General features: G+C 40.3%; 1 protein-coding gene across 1 annotated transcript in view; it reads right to left on the minus strand.

Annotated features, from left to right (window-relative positions):
- grik2 (glutamate receptor, ionotropic, kainate 2) overlaps nt 1-21,391 on the minus strand; it is a 426,471-nt gene that overhangs the window by 31,764 nt on the left and 373,316 nt on the right. The window lies entirely within an intron of this gene.

A 21,391-nucleotide genomic window follows, 5' to 3' on the forward strand; every position in this document is an offset into this window, starting at 1 on the left:
ATTCTGGAAACCTGCCTGTGAGGTTTTGGTGACGTGTGCGCACTGTCCGCCAGTCAGCCAAACTTCCCCTACACCGACTGCGCTGACAGTAGACCTGGTTTCAGCTGGCAAGCTTTTAGCGCACCTTCGGCGAAGCCTTTTGGCACGAAACTGTCACTGCGCCAAGCTGGATCTGTCTACACCTCCCCCTGCTGCGCCGCCACACCCATCTCAGCGCACCTCGGTCGGCCAAACTACCAAACCGAGCACGCCTCGGGTTGCGCTGCTCCAAACTAGCTCTGCGCGGGGTTCGCCACCCTGCGATCTTTAAGATCGGTGCATTTTATGAGTAATCCTCCTGTGACATCAACCACCATAGGGGTCATCACGTCTTACAGAGATTATTACTGCTCAGGCTCCAGACTGGCTCCAGACTCTGGCTCCAAAAACTTCACCAGAGCAAGATGGCAGCGGCTGTATCCAGGATATTTTAGTCTATGTTCAGGACCACCAAACAAAACTGGTTGTTTTTAAGCGAGTCAAAGTTGCGTCTTTCAGACACAGTGGGGATAGTGCAACCAGAAGCAGGTATTTTAAGCCAAAACATAGTCTTTTCCTAACCATAACCAAGTGTTTTTGTACCTAAACCTAAAGACATGTTAAGCATAGCATTGTTGAAACATAAATTTCCAACATATCTGCTACATAATAATATACAAATGAAACATGTCTGTAGTTTGCAGAGACCCAGTGCCAACATTTTTTCTGAACACTGGGTAGGTTAATGCTCACCCAATTAATTTGTTTTTTTAAATGTAGTTATTAGATTTGTCAAGAAATAGTTAATGTGAAGCTAAGTAACCACTTCAAATGGAAACTACACCAATTTTCAAAGCTCCTTATACCCTATGACATCATAGGTTTGAGACTTACTTCTCTGGTTTCTGGCTGGAAATAACATATTGGAGCTCTTGATTGAGGTGGTGTTCCCCTTCAAACATAATTCTAACTATGCAATGAAACCTGCCCAAATCTCTAAGAAATCTGACTGAAGACATTCACATCCCTTGATTTAACATCCACAAGACCCAATTTTTTAAATTATTATTTTTTTAATCCAAATGAATATAATATTTGTATGATATTCTAGTTTTAAATGTCCAATGCCTATCAAAATACCTAAACTAAGTACCAATTAGTTGGGTTCCATGGCCTTAGTATAGTCAGAACACTTGATTATAATGATTACACCAACAGGTCTTGATTACTCTTAATCATTTACATGCTTGCATCTAAAATCACAGTCATATCAACTCTCTTCTATTGTGGCCTCAATTATTAGCGTCTGATAATGACTTAATGCATCATCTTAGTCAAGATCAAGCTGCATAAGCTTTTTAAGTATTGTAAAGTTATAAATTGCTGAATATATTAAGCATTTATTTATTTAGATTTTCAGGCACTAAACACTGAAAACAATACTGTTTTTACTGTTTGATTTCCAGTGCATCTATCACACTGAAACATTTCTTAGAAAATACTAACAAACTGTACAAAGCATGTGAATTTCTCCCAATCAAGAGAGAGGGGGCATCAATTCAAGACCAGATCTATATAAAAGCATTTCTTTTGATAGATTGTAGCTAGTGACTGTGTCTGGCTTAGCTTTGTTTCTTGACTTGCCTGGGGTGTGACTGATATATGTTGTGTAAAAAGTGGTGCATTTCAGAGAGGGCCACACAGACATTGCACATGTCAAGTATATGAGCCAGTTTCATATGGTACACAGCCCCTCCTGTCTTGTCAGCTGTCACAGTGCTCAAGAATACAGATAATAGGACCAAACAAAACTAAATTCCTTATAAAACATGTGAAAACAAAATAGAATTACAACTTTGTGGTTGCTCGCCTCCACAAACCAGTCAAGTTGCACTTACAGTTTACATCCATGTCTGTGAAACATGGATGCTTCACACACATCTTCCCCCTGGGCAGCACATAAGAGCCATACCATCAGCACAGTTTCAAGGTGGACACCCATGATTTGAGTCACCAATTCAGTATCTGACCAAATGTGTCCCCTTCTGTTCCTGAGATATGATATTGAGTATTGGCAACACAAGAGTTTTTGCAGAACATTATGAAGTCACAGTGAAGTCTAATTTTGTCCTTTTGGGTATAAAATGTCACCGCTTCATTATTCTACCCTATCAGACATTTGTGTGAAATGTTAATTGTTTATTGTCAAGGTCACAGTGACCTTGAACTTTGACCTTCAACTACCAAAGTCTAATTTATCCATTTTTATTTTATGTACTTTATTAATCCCCTGAGGGGAAATTCAATTTTTTCACTCTTTTGTCATTAAGACACAGGTCCGAAATACATGCACAAAGTGGAGAGATGTCAGAGTGAGGGGGCTGCCTTGGTCAGCTGCCCCGAGCGGTTGGGGGGTTCGGTGCCTTGCTCAGGGGCACCTTGGCAGTGCCCAGGAGGTGAACTGGCACCTCTCCAGCTACCAGTCCAAGCTCCACATTTGGCCTGGATGGGGACTTGACCAGGCGACCCTCAGGTTCCCAACCCAAGTCCCTATGGACTGAGCTACTGCTGCCCTCAGTTTATTGTTGTCAAATTTGAAGAAATTCCCTAAATGTGTTCTTGAGACACTGCATTCACAAGAATGAGATGGATGCCACGGATGCAACATGAGGTCATAGCTTTGGATTAATGGCATGACAGTGGGTCTCCGGATCTCATCATGGTATCTGTGCACTTAAGCTGTCATAAATAAAATGCATCTGTGTTCACTGTCCGCAGCTTATGCCAGCCCATACCATAACCCCACCGCCACCGTGGGACACTGTGTTCACAATGCTGACATTAGCAAACCACTCGCCCACATGATGCCATACATGCCATCTGCCATCTGTCTAGCACAGTGAAAACCAGAATTTATCTGTGAAGAGAACACGTCTCCAAAGTGCCAGTTGCCATTGACAGTGAGCAGTTGCCCACTCAAGTGGGTTACAACGACACAGTACTGTCAGGTCAAGACCCTGGTAAGGACTACGAGCATGATGATGAATTTCCCTAAGATGCTTTCTGTCTCCGACAGTTTGTGCAGAAATTCTACAACCATCAACTGCTCCAGTGGCTGATCTCAGATAATCTTGCAGGTGGAGACGCTGGATGTGAAGGTCCTGGGGTAGTGTGGTTACACGTGGTCTGCAGTTGCACTTGCATTATGCTTGCTTATGGTAGTAAAATGAACATTCAGTTCATGGGCAACAGCTCTGGTGGACATTCCTGCAGACAGCATGACAATGGCACACTCCCTCAAAAGTTGCAACATCTGTGGCATTGTGCTGTGTGATCAAACTGCACATTTTAGAGCAGCCTAATATTGTGACCATCCCAAGGGTCACATGTATTGATGCTGTTTAATCAGCATCTTGATATGACACATCTGTCAGGTGGATTGATTATCTTAGAAAAGGAGAAGAAGAAATTTTAACAAATTTGTGATCAATATTTGAGAAATATATCAAGTGTATTATAACTTTAACTTAAACCTGTGAAAAATGGGAGCAAAAACAAAGCAAAAGCAAAGTGTTGCTTTTAAATTTTTTGTTCAGTGTATATACAGTTTCATTCTTATACTTCTACCTTTATAAATCAGTGTTTGCTGCTTTATTTACTTCATGCGGTTGTTTGAATGCTTCCTGTATCCATTTTCCTACCTCTGGAAAGCACTCTGTGAAACTTCATTTCTATAACAAGTCTACTTTGCTCTGCATTTGTGTATTTCAATCAAAACCTCATTATATTTCAGTGAGCATTCAGTACATTCCAGCCAACATTCCAGTGTAGTTCACTGATCACGTTTAACATTGTAAAATATTAATGCTAATGTATAGCATTACCATTTCATTGTCCCCACAGGCCCAACAACACTAAACTAATAAACCTAAAATACATCTATGGGGCTCATATTTCCCTTCATTCTACCTCTATAGCTGTCTAATTAAAACCAGTTGCCATGGTTAATCTGCGCTAATGTTTTCACTGTGAGCCGTTACCTTGCCTTAATAAGTTAACGTCCCCAAAGCGAGCTTTGAAATATTCCCTCCTGCCTATCTGAGATGTCTGCAGCGCGCTCAACGCATCCCCCCTCTCTTTTTTTCCCCCCGCACCTCCCTTCTACATTCAGGTAAAGCACTCCAGCACCTTCCCCTGCTCTGCTGATCAAAACCAGTCACATGTCGAGATCCCTGATTAAACCTGAAGGGTGAAGCCTTGTTAAAACACACACACACACACACACACACAGACAAAAACAGACTCCCGCTCCCAAAACCTCCCTGCGGTACACCCTATAAACTGCAATCAGGATGTTAATGCAGCTTGAATTATTTAAAAAACTAATAACACCTATTATTGCAAACACTTAGAATGAACTCTCCCTGGAGCACAGGGGGGAAAAACATGTTTAGATTAGAAAACATTATCAATTGGCCAGCACCGGTGGAGTAGTGATCTCTGTGATTAGCACTTAGTATGCAGAGCCAGTTTTGCAACAGTATTATGTAGTGGACCCAAAAGACCCTAAACAGTGACTATAATCAGCCGGGCTCCCCTACTGAAGTGGCGCTTTGAGCTGCAGCCCTCAGCCTTGTGGTGGTGTGGCCGCAGTCACAAGGCTGTGTTCACACTCTTTAACATCTCTTCTGTCCTTCATCTCTGCCCAAGGGTTTCTGCTATCTGACTATTTTTTTCAGAGCAAGCTGGCCAGCATGCTTCAAAAGCATCTATCACCATGGTGATGGTGAATGTGAATCGCACTCTGGTCGTAGTTATTCATTGCCATCTACAGTGGATACCTTCCCTTTAGCTCTGGAGTGGAACAACAAGCCAATGTGTGTCACATAAATCACTTGCTACGACAAAGAAACAGGCAGCCTTGAAACTGGGCCAGCTTTGCCCGATCAAAACAAATGGAAAGACCTCAGCTGTGATTTCATGGACTAGATGAACATGAGTGCTGTGTCGTACAGTCAAGACCTGTGCTGCACTGTGCCAGCCACGTTTTTGGCAAGTGTCATAACCCGCATTGACATGAGCGTGAAATGGGTCTGATGCCTCCTGACCCACTGAGTTGAAAATAGAGCAATAGTGTTTCCTTTGTAAATGGGTTTTATATTAGAGTTGTAAAATATACTGCACACCATCAGATCCTCCACCATTTTCATACAGAGAACCAGATGGCAAGCTGGCCTCCGCTCTGATACTTCAAGGCTCCATAAACACGACAGGCCTTATTCCTCAGTTACAAAAAACTGATATGCTTGTCTAGTATCAAGGCCTGAGGATGGCAGTAACATATAATCAGTCCAATCATTTGGTTCAATGTAAGAAACCTCAACAGCTATTCATTCTTAGTCAACAAATCAATGCCCTCTCTCCTTTTCCTCTCCCGCAACTCTAATACATGTCTTGATCACATTCAGACTCCACTACTGCAGAAGCATTCTTTATGGTAAGTAATCCAGTCCATAACAACTTTCAGTATATCTAGAACCCCTCTGCTTGTCTGCTTACTCACTTGCACTTCTGTTTTCATATCAGTCCTGTCCTAAAGAACTTCTACGGACTCCCTGTCCCTCAACAGATTCACTTCAAAGTCTTCACTTATAAAGCCCTCTGTAATCAGAGCCCCTCCTACATCAACATGTGGAACAGTGGAAAAGCTGGAACCATGTGTCATTTTGCATCTTTGCATTAAAATAAGATTTTTGAGCTTTTTGTTTTTTTTCAAAGTTTTCTACTGGTGGTGGACTTGTTGGTCTGTGCAAATACAGCCTCCCTCTTTCATTCCTTCAACCAGCTTCTTTAAAAGATTAGTGTTTTGATATGTGCGCATATCCAAAAACCTGTTGATATCCAAGTCTTTCTTAATGTTTAAAAGTAGGTGTGTTTCTCCTCACGACCATCAGTGCGGGCTTTTCTTTCAGGCAGGCATCTCTACACCAGCCGTGCAAACTGCTGGCGAGTTGGTTTAGGTACAGTGTATCCATGACAATGCACAGAGCCAGCCGTAAACAGGCAAGAGGCTGTGTGTCACAAACTGCTGTGAAGACCCAAACTGAGATGCATATTCTTAATGTGCTTTATACATGTGCAAATACTGCTACTGAAACGTGCATAATAGCAGCATATCCCACAAGTCTTAATCAGCCTAATGTAGAATATCAAAATGGAATATGCTGTTTACATTACCCACCTTAAATTCAGAATATTGTCATATTTGGAAAAATACTGGAATATTAGTGTGCATGTAACAATAAATGTAGCCAAATAAGGAGAGGATGGACAGGCTCAACAACCGAGACCAGGTAAGTTAAACAAATTCATAGGACATATCTTTTTTTTTTTTTTTTTTAATTTATCTGGCTAGCTCCTTTAAGCTAAACATATATTTGAACTAATATTCAACTATTGTTAGCAAACAATTTCCTTAATGATTTATACATATGCAAATGAAAGACAACAGATCCAACTCTGAAACTGCACTTTATTATCAAGTCAACGAGAATTTACAAATGATGTGAAATCTACTGAGGACAGTGGTGACTACAGTCTTATGATCTTCCACCAAAGCAGTTTTGCCCCAGATGCGTGCAGACCTAATAATGGTTGCATACAAGATACCTGTCTATTATTACTAGTATACTGTCATAATGATTCCTAAAATACTGCTCAAAAAAATTAAGGTAACACTTAAATCACACATCAGATCTTGATGAATGAGTTATTCAAGTTGGACATCTTCACTGATGTTTATTGCATAATTTGTTGAGAACAAAATGATGTTAACCATGGTCAATGGAAACCAAACTCATCAACCAACTGAGGGCTGGATTCAAAATCACATCGAAAATCAAAGTGAAAATAATGTGACTCAGTGGTGTGTATGACCCTTGCGTGCCTATATGCACTCCTGACAACATCTGGGCATGCTCCTGATGAGTCAGCAGATGGTGTCAATGGCATTAATGCCTTTGTCATCTAGGAACTGCCTACACACTCCGGTCACGAGGCTGGGCATTGTCCTGCCCTAGGGCCCACTGCACCAGCGTAAGTTCTGACAATCGCTCTAAGGCATTCATCCTGGTACCTAACAGCAGTCAGGGTACCATTGGCTATGACATGGAGGTCTGTACAATTTGCCTTCCCAGACCATTGCTGACCCATCATAAAGCTGATCATGCTGGATGATGTTATAGACAGCACATCATTCACCACGGTGTCTCCAGACCCTTTCATGCCTGTTACATGTGCTCAGTGTGAATCTGCTCTCATCTGTGAAGAGAACAGGGCTTCTTCTGGTGTTCTCTGGCCAATCAAGCTGCACAGTGCTGGGCTGTGAGCACAGGTCCCACTAGAGGATGTTGGGCCCTGGTGCCACCCTTATGGAGTCTGTTTCTGACAGTTTGGTCAGGAACATGCACACCAGTAGCCTGCTGGAGGTCAAATTGTAGGGCTCTGGCAGTGCTCCTCCTGTTCCTCCTTGCACAAAGAAGCAGATACCAGTCCTGCTGCTGGGTTGATGCCCCTCGACAACCCTGTCCAGCTCTCCTCGTGTGACGGCTGGTCTCCTGGTATCTACTTTATGCTCTTTAGACTGTCCTGGGAAACAAAGCAAACCTTCTTGCAACCGCACATATGGATGTACTATCCTGGAGGAGCTGGACTACCTGTGCAACCTGATTGGGCCACAGGTACTGCCTCATGCTACCAGTAGTGACAAGGACACTAGCAGAACACAAAACTAGAGAAGACTCTGTCAGGAAGGATAAGGAGAGAGCAACTATCCGTGACCACCACATGTAAAAGCATTCCCTTTTTGGGGGTTGTCTTGCCTCTCCATTGCACCTGTTGTCACTTTCATTTGCACCAAAGTAGGTGAAATATTTTCACAATCGATCGTGCTTCCTAAATGGACAGATTGATATCCCTGAAGTCTAACTGACTTGGTGTAAAACTGTGATGACTAAGTGTACCCTTATTTTTTTCAGCAGTATATGATAAACCAAGGCCCCTGTTTAACCAGCTATAGTATTCTCATCCAACCCCCCTTTTTGGTAGGGCTGTAGTCTCTTGGTCGACTAGTCGATTATTTGGTCGCTATGCTCTCGTCCGACCAAATTCTCATTAGTCAAATAATCGCCGTGTTGCTTTCATAAGGAGAAAAGTGCTACATCAACAGCTTTCCAGGATTAATCCATTATTTCCTGTGGCGCAACAGCTTTCCAGGATTAATCCATTATTTCCTGTGGCGGGGGGACAGGCTAAGTTATCTGTGAAAATGGGGGTGTTTTCAAAACACCCCCTTTGTTGACAGAAAGTTGAACTCGCCCACCATCACGCTCAGTGTCGCAGTGATACAGACCTGTCTGTTTGACAGGACACCATTTCACTCTGTGGGAACAAAGCTTGTGTTTACTTGTATTTCACAGATAAGAAACAATAAATTGTGAAGACAGTAAAGCCTCCACTAAAATAGCATTTTAAATATTGTGTGTGATTTATCCTTCAGGGATTTATACTTAGGGATTTATCCTGACTTCATATGAGTAGAGGAAATCTCAGCTCGTCGCTAGGCTAATTTATATAGTGTAAAATGCCATAGGCTGGCGCTAATAACGTTAGCATGTTGTATTTGCTTGGAAAACATGTTTAGTACAAGACAATTGTTTTGTCGGTGAATGTTGTGAGTTGTAATGGAGGCAAATTATGTGCCGTTACCTTTGTTACATGTTGCTGTTGTCCCTCCTTTTATATGAGAAGAGGAAAAGATCGCTAGACGCTGTTTGTCTGTGAATGCTGTGATTTATGGTGAAGCCAGTTTGCGTACTTGTGTTTGAAACTGTCCCTATTAAGCCAGGTTTAAAGTGAGTTTTGAATCAACTATATGAATAAAGTTTGATTTGAACTAAACTTTACAGCACTCAGTCCTCCACTGCCGACTAGTGTTTTGGAGGTGTAACTGCAGAGTGACACAGACACACCACCGCAGAAGTAAAAATAACGTGCACTTTTTTTTTTTTTTCCACAACTAATCGATAAGTTGAAGATTATGTGCGACTTTAGTCGACCAAGATTTTCTTTGGTTGACTACAGCCCTACTTTTTTGAGAATAAATTACAGCATCAGTTCTCAAAATGTTTCCTTTTTAGATCTGACTCCATTTTCCTGTTCGCCTAGATACTGTATATGGTGTAAACTTTTTTTGTTTTTGTCAAAATGTATATGGTGTAATGGTTTGTGACACACAATTGGTATTATCTTGAGTTAGGTGGGGTGTGCACTTATGTAGTTGACTATAACCACATGTAACAACTTCATCCTTGCGTGAATATGTATTTATTGATAGATTGATTCCTCTGTAACTGACCAAGAGAGAATTTTGGAATGTTGTACATTTCTTTATGTAGGACATTTTCAAATCACAGTCTTGTGATGCTTTGGGGATAAAAATAACAGTTTTGACAAACACAAAAACACATTTAGGTGTTTAATAAAATATTCATGCAAGTTGCTTTTGCTCAGAATCTGATTTCACTACTTATGTCCTTGTATCCTGATGGAAATTTCTTTAATTTCATTGTTCACACTGATTAGTCATTGTCAGATGTGTTCACATGAGGAAAAAGGAACTGAATTAGGACACTTCGCTAATGTGCAAATGTAAATATGATGTTGCACACATTGCTGTGTTAATAAACAAGGTGTATTGTAAATGACATCAATCAAATCTCATTGGGACTAAAAAATCTGGTGAGAATTTTCTCCTGTGTCTGGCTGGCTGATAGATGGGGAAATGTGTTGTTTTCCTTGTCAGTGCTAAACAGAATATGTTAATTTGCGAGCTGCATGTGTGCCCATAAAAGAGGTGCTTAATCCTCCAATTCAGTGAAGAGTGTAGAGCGAAGTGACAGGCCATGCTGAATTGAGAATAAGACACATAGATGTAATCGGCCAGATCAAAGCAGAGTAATAGCACACCGATCCCTGATGCATTGTCTCTCAATGAAGGACAAAACTACAAATTCAAATGTGCTGCAATGTCTTACACTCTGAAGATGTGTATTTTTAGCCCACCAGGTGCATTTCTGCTCCCTTTATAATACACAGAAAGATTTGTTTTGCATGATAAGACCTGGAACAATTACAAAAACAGCTAACACATATTTGTAAGTATTTTAAATGATCATATTCTGGGGACTGTAAATCATTATAAATTCTATGTTAAAATTGTATTAGAAAGCCGCTCTTGATTTGTGTTTCTTTTTAGATACAATTTGGAATACAAGCAAGACTTCACTTTCGGCAGTATCCACGACACATTTGATTTCTATCCAACTGAATGCTGTTATTCAGTTACCCAGAACTGATACCTTCTAATGAATGCAGATTCACATGATCTGGTAGCTGTCATTTTCAGGCAAAACAAGCTATTTTCCTGCTCAAACAAGCCATGGAAACAGCCCAAAATGTGCAGCAGCTGTGTGAAGTACAAAATGTGGTTGAGAAGTTGCTTGATATGAGCTTGGGTTTCTGCTCGCTGCTCCAATAACCTGTCCATAAAAGGTCTGAACAGAGCCGGCAGGTATTTTCTTTTAAGAGAAAGGGAAAATCAATGTGTGTTCTTTATACCCTGAAGCCTGACTCTCCACTTCCTTGATTACTTTTAAATAAGTTATTCTCAACATTCTATTTTATCCATTATTGCAGGGGGCATTATAGCTACATATAATAAAATATAGACCTTTTCAAAATACATTCTGTATGTTTTGATAATTAATACACATTAATTACTTATTTTGTATTATGAATTACCATTTCACACCTTCAAATGCCACATGTGCATACCAAGCAGGCTGCTGGTTTAGAGTGCTGGCACATTTTTTTATTCCATATTTATTCGGCTTATATTTGGGTAAACTCCTCTCTACCCATACAGAAATTTTACAAGATCATGCAGATTGAATCAACTTAAGTTCCTTCATTGTTCACTTGTGTAACATTAGCCATCTTCTGATGGTGGCGAATCAAAGATCCACTTTGGTCTAATGAACAATCCCTGCACAAGGACCAGTCAGCATGGGTATGGGTGCGTTCATTTGCCACTGATAGAGATTTTAGTTTAATGCATCCCTTGCCTGATAACAATGTACCATCTGCTGTAAATCTCAATATAAAGCCTAGAGTTACACTGCAAGTATGAAATCTGTGTCAGATGTTAGTGTTTTGAGTAGGATAACAAGACCTGCACATTTTACATTTTCAAGGGAAAAAAGGCTTTTTTTTAAATATTATTACAATATCCATAATTTTTTTTACACAATCAGTTTTGAAAAAAAAAGACCCACCTGAAGGGAAATAGGCTACATTATCAGTAAAAATGTTATTACAATGCAGCAGTGTGAGGCACGTTACTTTTTAAACTTATTCAAACATAGATTACTTAATACATGCCCTATCATTTGTAACATATTCCATTAGATTTTCTGAAACTAAGTAACGTATTCTAAATTCGTTCAAAACCATCTTGCTGAACTCATTTGTCCAGGTCTTATATTTCTTAATGCCAAAAAAAAAAAAACACACCACTGTCATGGCTATGTGTCTCCTCTGCCACTGTCAAATGGCAGGTGCAGTGCACACAATTCTTTAAAATCTGTTTATGGGAAATGCATGCCTCCTATAAATTTCACACTTTGTCCTAACAGGAAGAGACCATCCCTCTCTGTCCACACCTAATCCCCTAAGTATGCACTTCTGTTACATCATGTAAACAAACTACGTAGGCTTCCTATCAGCTGTGTGTCTGACTGGAGAAGTCACCACTTAAAAGATGGACAAACACTTTCTATCTTTATACATTTGTACTTTTCAAACAGAAAACTAAAGCTTTATATTGTTGTTTACTGGTAACTTTCAGCCCCCTGGTGATCTCCCCCTCCAGCCTTCTGCCACCTTATTCAAATTTTTGTTGCATAGGAGGAGTTGTATAGATAACATCACATTTCAACTTCACAAATCAGCTGTTCTTAGAAAAAAAGAAAAAACAGAAACAGGGTGTGCAACAAAAGTTCAGCTTAACATGCCAGCACTGTGTCCAACAACATTCCCATGGAATACAATACCATTAAGCTGACACTCGATTCAGTTAGGACACAGTAAATCAAATAAAACAGTTAAAGTAATCCCTTCTGTTTTTAAAGACAGTAACTGTGTTCAGAATAACAATAATTTAGACTGTAATTGGAAGAGAATGCAGTTACTCATATTTTGTATTTTAAATACGTAATTTAGTTACTTGTCTTCTGTTATTCTCCAGCCTTGAAAATCAGTCAGGACATTTTATTACATTATCGGTCAAGTTATTACTTGTTTAATTGTTGTGTTGTTACTGGTTTAATTTTTATATATAGATTTTCTTACCTTCTTTATTTATTACATTTTAAGTGGGTTAGTGCAAACTTTATTACATTTTCAGGTGTTTTTACATTTTCAGTAAATTATTTCATTTTTAGGTGCTGCAGCTACTGGATGTACAGGTATGTCATCCATAAATAATTTGCATAACTTAGTAGTTAAAAAAATATAAATATGTATGACTTGGAAATCCCCAGGAATCTATTCAGAACCCAAATCTGCGTGTAAAATCCTATCGAAGGGGAGCTTAGTAAAGGTGACTTTTCATATGCTTCCTTTTCCTGCCTCAAACTGAGTTTTCATCAGAATCAGCTGAGTGTGTTTCACCTTGGATCCTTCCAATGAGCTTATCATCTGCTCTGGGTCACATCCATTAAGATTTTAAGATAAAGGCCCAATCTTCTTCAGATCGTCACTACCATCACCACCTTGTCTCATCTTCACTGGTGCGATATTCCTAATGCTCAGTGTTTGACTTTACCCATATAAATTATGGGGTTTCATAGCTAAAGACTCTAATGACTCTTCAGTTTTTCCTATTTTGTGCACCCTATGTCATAAATAATAAAGTCTTTATAGTGAATAACTCTATAAGCTCTTAAGTTTGTCTCTCCTCTCTCTGTCATCAGTCAGATGACCTTTGTCCCCAAAAACAGAGGTGATATATTGTAAAAGTTAAATTGTGGTAAATATTTTTAAAAGCAGGGCCCTGCAGAGAGTTGATGTCCCTGCTGCATCTTCATTCTGTGTGTGCTCTCTGTCTAATATCCTTTCTTTCTCTATCACACACATACCAGAGTGTGCACGGGAGGTGGTGAAAGTGGTGGGGGGTGTTGAGGGTTGGAGGCTGAGGTGGGGTGTGTCGCTGCAGGTCACTGCGTTGGAGATCTTTTATCTCACAGAAATGCATTTTCCCCTTCCTGTTTATGAGGAGAAGCTGAACAGCCCGGCGGGCAGCCGCACAGACAACTGGAAGGACAGCAGCCTGCTGACAAGCAGTGCAGACACTTCCCCCTTTCCCTGTTTGATTAATGCAGCCTAATGAAGCTAAATGAAGATTGATACTCATCAGGGAGAGAGACAAAGAGAAAAGAAGGATGATGAATAATGCAGAGCCTCCTGAGACTACAGTCAGGGCAGAAGAGGAGACTGGCTGCACAAGCTGCCTGTACAAAATGGGCAAATATAAGCTCTGATGGTAGTACAGGCAGTGAGTGCATTTAATGACCTATTAGAACTACACACAGAAAAACGCATTTCGGTTTATGTCTCAAAAAACACATAAACACAGAAAATGATGACAAGAAAACAACCAAAGTTGGTAAGAACGCATTTAAACACAGTGTTCGAGCTATGGGACAAATCTCTCTCCACTACAGAGCATCCAGTACAGTAAAAACTGCAAAAAACACACGCCTAAAATGACAGAAAGAACAAAAGTAATCTTAACTTCACACTGAGGCTGTGGAGGGCAGACACTCACCTGCCTCGATCCCAGCAGACAAACGCTACTGTCGCAAGGGCAGATGCGAGAGATTGAAATTGCCCTGATTAAAAGGGAATTTATTTTTATTTTAACAGTTTTTGTTTAGTTATAATAAGGGATGGCTTGATTCCACTTTCTCATTTTCATACCACAATATAATGATACAGATAACTAACCCTTATTTCCCCCAATAAAGACTTTCTGATATCTATATAAAAATATGATGCAGAAAGTGTCAAAGTGAATAAATAAATGGTTAGATACATTTTTCAGTTTTGCAATACTGCTTCTCCTTTTTATTTGATTTTTCTAAAATTTTCGTCAATTTTGAAAGAAATTCACTGAGCTCTTGTACATAAATCATCATCTGGGGACCATACTTAGAGCAGATTCAACCTCTCACTAGAAAAAAATGGCATTGAACATTTCTGTAAACCAGGAAAATGTTACATTTACAGGTTATTATGAAGTGGATATGTTGTGGTTAACACAGGTTAGGTTTAAGCACAAAAACTTCTTGTGTTTATTTGAATATGGAAAGATTATGTTTGGGCTTAAAATACTCAGTTTTGGGGGCACACTCCCAGCAACGGGTAGCTACAAAACACCCACATGCGGTGCATAAAAAGCCGCTGGCAGTGACTCTCTAAATCACAACCTGGTGAGCAAACATGGAACCGAGGAGACAGTCAACTTACCCTCTTCCTATTAAACTTAGATACGTTATGTGCCAGGCTCGTCTATGTTGAAAAGAAAACCAGTTTGAGGACAATAAAAATATGTGGCTGGGGGACTGTCACAATCTTCATGGACACATTACAGTGTATATAGTAACACCTTAAGTTAGCTACATGATCTTAACGTGATCACTACCTTAGCTAGCTGATGTATTGCTACATCAAGAGGAGAAGCCTGATGTCAGATCAATGAAGTCAGTCACCTTTGCTCCTTATTTTTGATAACGATAAGGAAAAGGACAGATAGGTTATTTGCTGACATAATCTTAAAATGATATAAATTGTCATTTAGCCCTGTGATAGTCTGGCAACCTGTCCATGGTGTACCCTGCCTCTTGCCCATTGTCAGCTGGGATAGGCTCCAGCCCCCCCCGCGACCCCCAAAAAGATAAGCGGTTATGGAAAATGAATGAATGCATAAATTATTATACTAGCCAGAACAAGACTAACATTTCTTTGTTTATATTTTCTCTGTAACACTACGTGCTGCACTAAAGTAACTGATGTAACTTCCTACGTTATAGAGAGAGTAACATTAAGTCAGCACCATGGTCAGTGTTCAGTAATAAGTACATAAAGTAGCCTACTTTGCTTATCTCCAAAGGGGAAAAGGGGGAACATACCCACCAGTGCTGAAGCAATGTTGACCTATGGTCTTGTCATTCTCGTTCTCTACCTCTCCCTTTTTCCTTGCTACCACAAGCCTAAATTTTTATTCATAAAAGTTAACATGATAAATATATCTTTTCATCATATACTGTAGTCATTGGTGTTGGTTTCTTGGAGCTACATCTAATAAACACTATGGCACCTGGCTAAGTGGAACCTGCATCACTATGTTTGTTTTGGTCAAGCTTGTCCAACTTCGAAACAGTAACTATGGGGGTCAGAACTTAGGAACGGTCTGTTACAACGTAAGGGGCGTTTTATGCTTTTAAAGTCCTTTTTCCACTGCACAAAAAAACAGCTAACACCTGCTAACATCTGGCTTTTTAATGTAATGGAAAAGGTTACAATTGGCATTGACATCTGGGTCAAATGACTGCAATAATCATGGGCATTTATCAGCTTCGTTTCAGATCGGTAGCAATGTAAACGCAACAACCAGGTGAACGTTTTAATTTTAGATCCCTAACTGGCAAGATTTGATGACACGCCACCACAAAATACCAGCCCAAGCAGCACTCAAACATTGAACCAAATTAGTCTGCAGTGAGCTTGAAAGAGAGACTGAATGAGTAAGAGATATATATATATGTAAAGAAGTAAAGTTTTCACAGGCCTCCATGCTGCTTTCTACTGTTTGCTAACCTGTTTTCCTGCCTGTCCTTGATGTTGAACAAGACACACCAAAATACCCACAGAAAAACCCATTCTCACGCCGACCTCATCACATATCAACATTTGGTCATTTGTTGACGTTCTGGGACACTGTGTCAACTTTTGCCTGTTAATGCATTGTCTGTTTTCAAAATACACTTCAAATTAAACACACTACACTGGTACTACACCACAAATTGACATCTTTTTCCTTCAACAACAAATGCATGTGGTTGTGTTTAGCCAACACACGCACATGGTTGGGTTAGGAAAAAAGAACTGGATTTGGCTTTACATTCAAATAGGAAGTGAACACCGGTCTCCTGGGTAAGAGTCAGCGGTTGCTGGACCCATCCACCACCTTTCCCACCCACCCTGCTTTGACCCTATTTGCCACCTTAACTTTCATTGTTGTCCTGCTGCATTTCCCCCTGATGCTGCTGGGCAACATCGAACAAAAACAGCGACAGGCCACGTATCATGCAGACGTGAAAGGATGGCTTTTTTTGTCAGTGTCTGATGCTGGAAGTCACTGACCAAGGGCTGGGTTTTGACAACTTCTGAGTGAGACACAGAAAGGCATACTCGTCTGCTGCAAAGCCATGTACACAGCTCTGGTCTACTCGCAATGTTTATAGCCTATTTTCAGCAGCTTTACCCGTGTTTAAAAAACCTGCTACAGGAAAAGGGGTATAAACAATGTAATCCATAAAGCTGTATAATGCTCTTAAACAAAACAAAAAATCATAGAAAATAACTACTAAAAATAACCAGTGAACTCCTCCTGACACACAGGATCAATCTTTGCTCTACAATAGCCCTTCATGTGTTTAAATCAACACAAGTTCCCAGCAGAGGTTTCACGTAGTAAACACACCATTAGAATGAGGTATGACTAACAGCTGGGAGGTGAACTAAGTCTGTCCATTACAGAGCTGAGGGAGCTGCCAAGGGGCCGAGCACTGAGTGCTGTGGCTCTATCAGGGCCCAAGTACTAATGCAGGCCGACACCTACTCTCTGTTCAAGTCAATGAGATATATGCTAAATGGCCCAGCTACATGGGAATACAGGCTGCATATGGTGAAGGGTACTAAAAGGGTAGGATTAGCAATTTAAATACCTTGTTCTGACTACATGTGAATGGGCCACCAGGGAGTAATGATGCTAACACCCCTCCTTTCTTCAGTACGGACAATCTGTGTGGTGCACAAGCTGCCACAGGCGAGCAATCACTTCCCCTTCATTCCCCTCACCCTCTCATGCCTCCTTTCTTTCTTTCCGTGATATACACACATGCACACACACACATATAATATGAATAGATGCATACAGTCATCTAGACATGCATGCAGACACACAAAAGCAAACAGGCAATTGCATACACACACACACACACACACACACACACACACACACACACACACACACACACACACACACATACTGTAGCAAACCTTCAAAAGGAGCACATCAGTCAGGAAATGCAATCACCCAAAGCAAATATAGCCTACCTCCACTGTTTTCACACACAGCAAAACAGTCACTCAAATTACCTTCTGTGGCTGACCAGCAGAGCATACACAAACAGCACAGAATGACCTTGCCAACACTCACAGTCCCAGAGGACATTTCCCTGATTTGTCAGGAGGATACAGCCACTGGATAGCATCTACCCTCCACGTAGACAGAGTTCTGAAGGCAGATGCTGATGATATTTGGTTGTTGCCAATTATAGGTAATTTCTATAAATGTGACCATTTTCATGTTTATTCTAGTGGTGATCTCAGAGTACCAAATATGTCAGGCTCAGTTTTTGACACATGCAGAGTATTTCCACTTGATGGAATGGTGCAGCTATGAAAACATGAAGGTCTGGCTTTGACATTTTCAGTCATGCTAAAGACAGTGCAGCATCAGAAGAGCTGTCAGACGGTGGATATGTACACTAGACAATCAAGGATACCCACAATTCTTCAGTGAAACCTTGACTTTAGGATGATCAAGCCCATTCTCATTACCAGGTGATCAAATACAGATGTTTTTAAGCTTCCCTGTGAGCGATAGCTAGCTAAGGCACTCTTTAGCGTCTTTATCAGAGCACTGGGCTTTCAGCTAACTTCAGTGTAAACCCATCTGCTGCAATACGTGATGCTGAGAGCAACTAATGTAGTATAAAGACTGAAAAAGTAGGTAAATCAGTCAAACAGTAGTTTGAGTTCAGTATGAAACAAAAACTCAATGTTGTTTTAAGACAACGTTATGTAACTTATCTACCTGCGTCCCTTGTGAAACCAAAAGTCAATGTTGTTTTTTTTTCCTATTTCAACAATATATTTATTGAGTTTTCTCGTTCAAAGGTTCCCCAGCATTTCTCAAAGAGTAATGGCTTTCTTCTGAGATTATACATAATCTTCTCTGAGGGTAGGTATGACGAGAGCTCTTTAAGTTACAGAGACACACTGAGGGGCTCTTCATTTTTCTAGGGATGGCAATACATTGTTAGATGCAATTAGGGCTAGTCTGACAAAGCGAATATTGCCTGTCATATGGACTGGTAAAACTGATATGTCCCCCAGTAATGTCAGTCTTGAGTTGGTTGGGATCTCCACCCCCACAATTCTTTTTATAGTTACCAAAATAGATCTCCAGTAAAAGAGTCCCTGCTTCCATCTTCCATCTTGGTCAGTACTGTGAGTAGCTACTACTAATCTTGTGGAGACATTGCGGTGTCAAGTAAACTCTGTGTATTAGGGTAAACTGTAAGATTCTGTGCTGGCTGTTCTAAGAGAATGATTGAGAGCTATCGCAAATCTGCTTCCACTCAGAGTCCTCAAATGTTTGGCCAATGTCCACTTAACATTTAGTCTTTACATTGAGAACTCTACTTTCTATAAGACCCATGAGTTTCTTACAGACATAGAAAAAAACCTTTAGAGTTATGTTTTTTTGCAACATAATATCTATTTGGAAATCTTCTTGTGGAATAAGTTTCCCACCCTGCTGTAATCTAATATAATCTCTAACCTGAAGATACTTTAAAAAAATGTGTCACCTGGAGTTCCAAGAGGATCTCAATTGATGAAAGGATTTTAAATGATTGTGTTCATATAAACGTCCAAATGTATGTACACCTCTATTGTACCATTCTTGCGTGATTCCATCCCTCATGTAGACCAGGATTAAAAAGGAATGGGGTTGATCTATATATTTTCTAGACACTGAGAAACTTTACTCTAATCTCATGCCATATTTTAGCTGTATGTTTTATCATTGGATATTTTTTTTTATATTTTTCTGACAGTAGTAGGAGTAAATAAACGAAATTCTTGATAATGCCTCTGCTGTATCTGTTTCCATGCTGTAGTATGTTCTAAATCTGTAATCCATGTCCATATAGCTTTGGATTGAGCAGCCCTCCTTGTTCAGTCGAACAACAAAGAGTTTTAATCTTAACTCTAGGAACTTTGTCATTCCACAGGAATCTGGAGACCTGTCTATTGAAACTTTTAAAAAAGGCTTTGGGGAATGGTGTTGGAAGTGCTTGAAATAGATAGAGGACTTTGGGTAGAATATTCATTTTTATATGTTTTATTCGTCCGATTAAGGATATTGGTAGCAACGTCCACCTTTCCAAACTTACCACCTCTTTAGACAGGGGGTCATAATTGAGGGAGAAAATTTGGTCTAATTGGTTGGGTATTTGCAAACCAAGATAACAAAGCTTATAAGGGTCTCAGTGAAAGGGAATGTTTTCCCTTGATAAATCTTGGGCTGCTGAATTTAGAGGCATTATCACACTTTTATGCATGTATATTTTGTACCCGGAGATGCAGTTATAATCATCTAGTAGAGTGCAAAGGGCAGGGAGCAACGGCCCCACATCAGTCAAGTACAACATGATGTCATCAGCATACAATGAAATTACATGATTTTCCTGTCCAGTCATTATGCCTCTTATTGCAGTTGCAAGAGGTTCAACTGCCAGTGAAAAGAGAAGTGGAGACGGGACAACCCTGGCATGTAACACGATATAAGGGGAAAAGAGAAGAAATATTAGCATTTGTTTGAATCATAGCTGATGGGTTTAGATATAGTACCTGTATGAGTCGTATCAAGTTTGGACCAAAATTCATTTTCCTTTGAACTGCAAACAGAAAGGGCCATTCTAAGTGGTAAAACGCCTTTTCAGCATCAAGTGAAAGAGCAACTACACGGGACTCAATTTTCTTGGCACAATGAATTATGTTGAGAAATCTTTGAATATTGTCGTAGGAAAAGCGGTTTTGGATGAAGCCGGTCTGATCCTTATTTATAAGGCTAGGGATCACATTCTGCAAGTGGCCATTACCTTGGTTAAAACTTTGTATTCTGATGAGAGGAGGGCAATGGGCCTATAGGAGCCACATAATTTTGGATCTTTGGCTGACTTTAACAGAACTGTAATCAGGGCCTGTTCCAAAGTTTTAGGTAGCTGGTTTATCTCAATTGCATGGTTAAACATATCCATTAATGGTGTTATCAAACTTGATGCAAAAGTTTTATAAAAGTTGATCGGAAACCCATCTGGCTCTGGCGATTTTCCTCCTGAAAGCTTCCCTATGGCATCTAGAACTTCCTTCTTGGTGATATCAGCCTTCAGATTGTCCCGTGTCTCCGCTGCAATATCCAGAATGGCAAGACCCTCTAAGAAGTCATTCATTTTATGATTATCTACACCCTGTGAGGAGTATAGATTCGGATAAAAAGTCCTTAAAAGTATTGTTTATGAGTTTAGGATCATGGACTACAGTGGTACCATCTTTGACCTTGACTGAAGGGTTACATTTCGATCTACTTTTGTCTGAATGAGCGATAGGATGTTCAATATTGACATTTTTCCAGTACGAAGCTAGGGCTGACCTGCCTGCAGCCCGTGAGCGCACGCTATATTAAATAATAGGACACTCAGACAACGTCAAAAAACGTTATAATACGTTCACTAAAAGTCAATTTTTTTCACACAGATAGGCTCGGATTGTTAGTATAATTATCTGACAACATAACGGAAAGGAGAAATGAACGTCTGTGTTTACCTTTAGCTGGATTCAGACATGTTCCTCTGCTCAGATGAGCCGTATCACAATGGCACAGGGTCTGGTGCCGCTTACTGGGCGCTGTAGCAGTGACCTGTGTGCCCGCTCAACTTTGAAAGTTTCCCCTTCTAAATCGAGTATCTTGGGCAGCCATTCCTGTATGAATGCCAATGTGTTTTCTCCTTCAGCTCCTTCTGTAAAGCCGACCAGCCTCAGATTGTTTTTGCGGGCTCTGTTCTCTTGGTCGTCCAACTGTTCTCGCAACTCTCTTAGCTCGTCATCTGCGAATTTTGTA

The sequence above is a fragment of the Epinephelus moara genome, chromosome 6 (genome assembly GCF_006386435.1).
Source record: "Epinephelus moara isolate mb chromosome 6, YSFRI_EMoa_1.0, whole genome shotgun sequence".
Taxonomy (NCBI): domain Eukaryota; kingdom Metazoa; phylum Chordata; class Actinopteri; order Perciformes; family Serranidae; genus Epinephelus; species Epinephelus moara.